The sequence below is a fragment of the Babylonia areolata genome, chromosome 19, assembly GCF_041734735.1.
Source record: "Babylonia areolata isolate BAREFJ2019XMU chromosome 19, ASM4173473v1, whole genome shotgun sequence".
NCBI classification, from domain to species: domain Eukaryota; kingdom Metazoa; phylum Mollusca; class Gastropoda; order Neogastropoda; family Buccinidae; genus Babylonia; species Babylonia areolata.
The window spans coordinates 31961749-31969248 of NC_134894.1; the positions used below are offsets into that span (position 1 = coordinate 31961749).

Sequence of the window (7500 nt, forward strand, 5' to 3'; positions counted from 1 at the left end):
ACACACACACACACACACACACACACACACACACACAGACACACACACACACACACACACACACACACACACACAGATGCAAAACAACACCTCAACGGTTTCACCGCTGCGTACAAAAAGACATACAGCATCTCATGTCTGCGGGCTCTGGAAATACTTCAGCCAAACACCTGCTGCACACCTGCACACGTGCACACCCGCGGTGTGTGTGGTTAAAAACAGAACAGGTGAAGCGATTTGCAGGGTAGGAAAGGAGGAAGCCAATAGAAGAGAGTTGCACAACACACATCCGTTTAAAGGGCCGCGAAAGACATACGAGCACAAGTTCTGAAAATGTGTTGATTCGTGGGTGTCCAACTGAATTCCTTGCCAGTATATATTATATATATATATATTTTTTTTTTAAATAGTTTTTGTTGTTGTTGTTGTTTTGTTTCTGCTTTTTGATTGTTGTTTTTGTCAGATCATGTTCGAACTATGTTATATCCCGGCAAATATTGCTTATGATCCTGGTGCACTTGGTAATAAACATAACTATAGACGTATTCTATCATGTTGTATTTCTATTCTGTTCAAGTCAAATGCTTAGAAAACGCCTGTTTTCTTCTTGTTAATTCCAAAGTAGGATGCATCTTTAATCAGTTCATGAAAGTGTACTTGCAGTTTCAATGATACCGTTGCATCGTTATTGACAGGAAAAAAACAACAACAACTAAGCACTAAGGTGTTTGAATAAAACATTCCTTTTCTTCCCACAAAACATGCTGAAAGGCTGTTTAAATCATTTTAGCTGCCTCCGATGGAGTCTTTCGACTACACGACGAATGAGTAGACGAAACATACAGTGGGCTCTCAAGTGTGGGTGAAGACCTATTCTGGATGAATTCTTTTGCCTTTTTATGCCCCTTTAACTAATGAAAGCACACGATCCACTGCTTCTCTTGACTTCGAATCTGTTGCGCCTGCCCCAGCTGTGCTTCTTAGGTAACAACAGATTTTCACGCTGGACATAGATAGAACTGAGTTTCGGTATCTTCTGAGGAATAAGTTCCTATTTTGATATTTGCGTGATTTCATTCTATTTTATCATGCGTTGCATGTTTGTTTTCTTGTTTTGTTTTTTCTTCCTCCTGTTTTTAGTTCAACACCACTAAACTCCTACGTTCACTCGTTTCCACGAGTGAGCTTTTACGTACATGACCTATTCTTACCTGCCATCTAGGCAGCCATACCCCGTTTTCAGCGGTGTGCATGCTGGGTGTGTTTTTTGTTTCCACAACTCACCGAACACTGATATGATTGGATTGAAGTACCTTGTGCATATGATCTTCCATGTGCGGTCACACACATAAAGAGTTCAGGCACAAGCTGGCTGGTCTGCCCATCTGTTGACCTAGGAGATCTAATAATCTCCATCATTAACACACCTGGATCAGCAATCGAGGTTCGAACCCAGGGCCTTCACACTGAAAGTCTGACGCTTGAACAGCTCGGCCGTAGCGTCATGGAGAATGATACCTTCAAGATCAGAACTTTGCATGGAACTGTTTAGGGTATGCCACTTGGCTTTCAGTGTGAGACTGAGGTTTAAAAATCTGACAGCGCTGTTGTTTGTTGTTGTTTTTTTTGTGGGGATTTTTTTGGCGATTGTGGGCGTTTAGTGAGGGGCTTTATCTCGAGTTAGTCTACTTCTATGGATGCGAAGGTATGGTCATTTATATTTGATCTCTCTGTCTGTCTGTCTGTCTGTCTGTCTGTCTGTCTGTCTCTCTCTCTCTCTCTCTCTCTCTTTCTCTGTCTGTCTGTCTTTCTGTCTGTCTCTCTCCCTCCCTCTCTCTCTCTCCTCTATGTGTGTGTGTGTGTGTGTGTGTGTGTGTGTGTGTGTGGCGCGCGCGTGCGTGTGTGTGTGTGTGTGTGTGTGTGTGTGTGTGTGTGTGTGTGTGTGTGTGTGTTCGCGCGTATGACAGTGCATGCTTGAATTTAGCGCAGTTAAATTATTCGTACCGTCATTACAAAAGGATAATGAATGCCAGTATATCACAATCCCAGAACGTAAAGATTAATATCTTCACATCCCTAAATGCACATGGTATGTCTTCTTGCATACACTTGAAAAAGGAGGGTTTCTTGGATATAGAAGGCAATTCTTATCTTCTCAGGTTTATTCGCATCCAGAGCTTCATTTCTTGATGCATTGCTAGCCCATTCAAGTGTGTGTGTGTGTGTGTGTGTGGTGCGTGCGTGCGTGTTAGTATGTGTGTCCGTGCGTGTGCGGAAGCGGATAGCGTTGTGATGTGTATTCCCTCGAACTAGAACAGTCCAGCACAAAAACGCCCCGTCAGCAGACTGTCCGAAACGGACACCTACCTGTTCAAAGGTCACACCGATCGGTCACCATCGATCTACCTACATCAAGATCGAAGAGATGTGATCATCACTTGCTGCCTGTACCGTATCAGTTTTGTGTCTCAGCCAGGTGTCGTGGTTCGATCTGTGCTCGGGGAGATCAAAGAAGGGGCTGCTGGAGGAGACCAAACGATGTCTCCTTAAGACATTAACCCTTTCGCCGCCAAACGCATTTATGCAGCAGCTAGGTAGAGGACCCATATCACAGAAAGGTGACCAGATCACGGGTCTGTTAATCCATGAAAATGCTGCCCTTAATGTTCGGTGGAAGGATAGACCATATTTTCTACACATTGCAGGGGTAATCCCCAGCTGTTCTTAGACGCCATATTTTCTGTGTTCATAGCACAAGTGAATTTTGCATTCTAAATTGACTGGCGGCGAAAGGGTTAAGATGATGGATGGATGACTCGTAACTGTCTTCGCTCTGAAAAGGGTTTGTGTATTATTCGGTGGAATCACGAAGAAACGTGACACTGCGCGCACACACACACACACACACAGACGCGCGCACACATGTGTGTACGATCAACCCAAGCGCACATCCCTCCCGCACTTCCCTCCCCTACCCCTACCCCCTACCCCCCTGTCCCCACTCCTGCACGGTCGTGCGTCATCGGTTTGACATTGAGGCCATAGCCCCATAATTATCAATCAGAGGCGATAACAGCCTTACTGTGTGTTACCAGAACTGAAGCAGTTAATCATGATACACCTATATCTCTTATCGGTTCGACAAATAGAAGGGTCGAGTTGTGATGCTGTTCTGGGGAGTATTCGTGCAATTTTGTACCAAGATGACGGTTTGCGCTGCACTGGCAATGTTCAACAAGGAGAACGAAATTACAGATGCTTGTTTGTTTGTTTGTATTATGAGTGAAATAGTACTTATCAATGTCTATATTACGTGACTGAACGAATGAGCCTACTTCTTCTTTATGACATCACTCTTTTTGTATTTATTGGATATGTGTAAAGGATGAACGTATGTAATGTTTCAATGCCCCCAGTGGGCACACGAAATAAACTCCTTGCCTTGCCTTGCCTTGCCTTGCCTTTGGCGGACGCATTTATCAAAACTTGGCTTTTGACAACAGCCGAAGGGAAAGCAGAGCTTCAACACAGATCACGTGAAGCACCTGTCAGGGGCTCCTCATGAGGGTCATCCCTATGCCCCCAGCCGCCGCCCCCCCCCCCCCCCTCCCCACGCCCCCCTCAGCCCCCACCCCGCTTGTCAAGTTTCGACTGCAAACCACATGTGTGTCATTTACATTGTGCATTGGTAATGTCGGATCCATACCGCTGTGCCGAAAGGTGTGTGATGCCACAGGTCATGTGTCACTCGAGTCCGGAGTGCTGTGTAAAAAACGTGTTTGTTAACAGTGAGGCTTTTTGTGTGTTCTGTGGGGTGGGGGGGGGGGGGGGGGGGGAGAGAGCCGTGGGTCTCCTGATAGTTTTATTGACTCACTTGTGTAAACAAAGTGAGTATGTTTTAACCCGGTGTTCGGTTGTCTGTGTGTGTTGTGTGTGTGTGTGTCCGTGTGTCCGTGGTAAACTTTAACATTGACATTTTCTCTGCACATACTTTGTCAGTTGACACCAAATTTGGCATAAAAATAGGAAAAATTCAGTTCTTTCCAGTCATCTTGTTTAAAACAATATTGCACCTCTGGGATGGGCACAAAAAAAAAGAAAAATGAAGCCTAATTATATGCAAACTGCATTTACTGTTATATTTATATTTTTTGTATTCTCTAAACTTGGCACTTTGATCTGATATTCTGACCCAACAACAAGAGCAGTCATTATTATCATTTTTTGTTCAAACAGGAACTTCTTTTGCTAAGCATGGATGTTTTATTTATTTTGCAAACGTTTTGGTGCAGATAGTAAAAAAGGGAAATTACTCTGTAATTAATGCTAGTGGACTTAATTCGCTTTAAACTGATCTTTCTCATCTTAAACATTACATTTTGAAAATATACACAATACATAAAAAGCTTGGATTTTTTTTTTTCAGTGTATCACAAGTGAGTCTTGAAGGCCTTGCCTCTCTTGTATTTATTTATAATACAAGGACATACCGATTAGTTTCCTTTGTCCGTCGAGGTAATAAGTTTTATATCTATTTATAACACAAGTACATACCAATTAGTTTCCATTGTCCGACGAGGTGATAGTCGTAAAACCGGCGGCTGTAACTACGTTACATATCAATCAGTGCTATTATCTGCGCCTGTATTTATTATATTTCGTTGTGCGTCAGGAACTGTTTCTGTGTTAGTATTATGCGTCGTTCAACGTGCACCTATCCAGTTCCCTGTGTGTCATGCTCCACGTGCCAGTGTCTAAGGATCAGAATCAGAATCAATTTTAATGTCAGTTAAACCTGCTAGTACCTGAACCCCCTTCGTGTGTATACGCAAGCAGAAGATCAAATACGCACGTTTCAGATCCTGTAATCCATGTCAGCGTTCGGTGGGTTGTGGAAACAAGAACATACCCATCATGCACACCCCGGCCAAAAAGCGGAGTGTGGCTGCCTACATGGCGGGGTAAAAACGGTCATGCACGTAAAAGCCCACTCGTGTACACGTGTACAAGTGAACGTGGGAGTTGCAGCCCACAAACGCAGAAGAAGAAGAAGAAGAAACCTTAACGAGGTTTATAAAACACGCATTCAAAGTTACATATACCACACACAAAAAGCAATACAAAGTAATAATGAATAAATATAGAACAAGACATTGAATCACTAATCTAAGTAGTGTGTGTGTGTGTGTGTGTGTGTGTGTGTGTGTGTGTGTGTGTGTGTGTGTGTAATGTGCTCCCTGTTTATGTGGGCCTGTTGTGCATATAGCGGCTCTGTGACACAGCGGTATGGAGCCGGGAGGTGCCGGTTAGGGGCTCTGTGGCTTTGAAGGACTTGTGTCATATCGGGCACCTCCGTGATGACACTGTCCGCATTTCCGTGTCAGGGTGATCGCGTTGCGTTTGTAACGGGATGTGAAAGGAGCTGCGGAAGTGTCATGGTGCTGAATAGACTTCGTGCTGATTTCAGGATGGTTTTTTTTTTCTCGTTCTTGTTCATCTTTCCTTCCTCCTCCTCCTCCTTCTCCTCCTCCTTCTTCTTCTTCTCCTTCTTCTCCTCCTCCTCCTCCTTCTCCTCCTCCTCCTCTCTTCCTCTCTCCTCTCTCTTCTTCTTCTTCTTCTTCTTCTTCTTCTTCTTCTTCTTCTTCTTCTTCTTCTTCTTCTTCTTCTTCTTCTTCTTCTTCTTCTTCTTCTTCTTCTTCTTCTTCTTCTTTCATCCTCCCCCTCCACCTCTTCCTCCTCCTCCTTCTCCTCCTCCTTCTTCTTCTTCATTATCATCATCTTCATCTTCTTGTTGTTCATATTTCCTCCTCTTCCTCCACCTCTTCCTCCTCCACCTCTTCCTCCTCCTCCTCTCCCCCTTCCCCTCCACCTCCTCTTCCTCCTTCTCCTTTTTCTTCTTCTTGTTCATCTTTCCTCCTCTTCCTCCACCTCTTCCTCCTCCTCCTCCTCCTCCTCCACCTCCTCCTCTTCCTCTTCCTCCACCTCCTCCTCCTCCTCCTCCTCCTCCTTCTCCTTCTTCTTCTTCTTCATTATCATCATCTTCATCTTCTTGTTCATATTTCCTCCTCTTCCTCCACCTCTTCCTTCTCCTCCTCCCCCTCCTCCTCCTCCTCCTCCTCCTCCTTCTTCTTCTTCTTCTTCTTCTCCTCCTCCTGGAAGGGAGATAGCAGAATGGTTAAGACGCCAACACAGTGTCTGGGTTCAAAATCCCGCTTTCGCCTTTTCTGCCAAGTATGACTAGAAAGCCAAACTTAGCGTCCGGTCATCAGAATGAGACGATGATCCGAGGTTCCTCGTGCAGCACGCACTTGGCGCACTGAAAAAGAACCCACGGCAACATAGTTGTTGTCGTAGTGCACTTTGATAGGTACAAATCATTTACGTACATGCATGTACTCAAGGCCCAGCTATGCTCGCTGGGTAATGCTGCTGGTCATGCATCGGTCTAGCAGATGTGGTGTAGCGTATACGGATTTGTCCGAACTCAGTGACGCCTCTTTGAGAAACTGAAACTGTGCTTTGCTCACTGTCTTTCGATCCAAATTCCCTTACCTGATTGCTGATTTCTGTTACTTACCCAATATGTCTTTGTCTTTGTCTCTGTCGATCTATTTGTTGCGTTCTCTCTCTCTCTCTCTCTCTCTCTCTCTCTCTCTCTCTCTCTCTCTCTCTCTCTCCCCCTCCCTTCTCTCTCTCTCTCTGTCTGTCTGCCTCTCTCTGTCTCTCTATTCTGTCTCTCTCTCCCTCTGTCTCTCTCTTCTCGGTGCCCCTGTCACTGCAGAAATTGTTAATATGACTGATATAATCTGGTCTTTGACTAATCAATACAAGCCTCGTGTTATTGGCTGGAAAACAGAGTCCTTGACCAGTGCACATGCTATAACTGCAGGTAGTTGGCAATTTCTGGGGCGATATCAATCTCGAGACAGTTTATTCATATTCGATGATGATGATAATAATGATGGTAATAATAATGATAAATATAATCATCATCATCATCATCATCGTCATCGCCATCATCTATGATATTCATCGCCAGTCCAACGCCATTATGGGTAGCTTTCGATATTTGTGTGTGTGTGTGTGTGTGTGTGTGTGTGTGTGTGTGTGTGTGTGTGTGTGTGTGTGTGTGTGAACATGAACTCGCGCATCCAGAACGAGAAGAAGCAGAAGAATATGAATGAAAAAATGAATTTTGAATGTTTTTATTTTTTTCTTCAATGATGGGAGTGGAACAAGAACAACAACAACAAAACAGAAGATGATGCTGATGATGAAGGAAAATCACAAGGAGAAAAAGGACAACAATAACAGCCACACCACCACCAACAACAACAAACAGTGCTAGACTTAACATCAGTTCATCATCTTCGAACGGTTTGATCCACGTTTAACTTCCAAAAACGAAGTGTTCTTTCACATTATGTATTCCCGAGAAAATAAATTTTATTCCCAGGTCGATCAACGTTTATCTGTCAATAGCGACGGCACATAAAATGT

At 44.1% G+C, this 7500-nt stretch overlaps 1 protein-coding gene across 1 annotated transcript in view; it reads left to right on the forward strand.

The window, feature by feature from the left end:
* Positions 1-7500, forward strand: part of LOC143294146 (secretin receptor-like) — a 166648-nt gene that overhangs the window by 75304 nt on the left and 83844 nt on the right. The window lies entirely within an intron of this gene.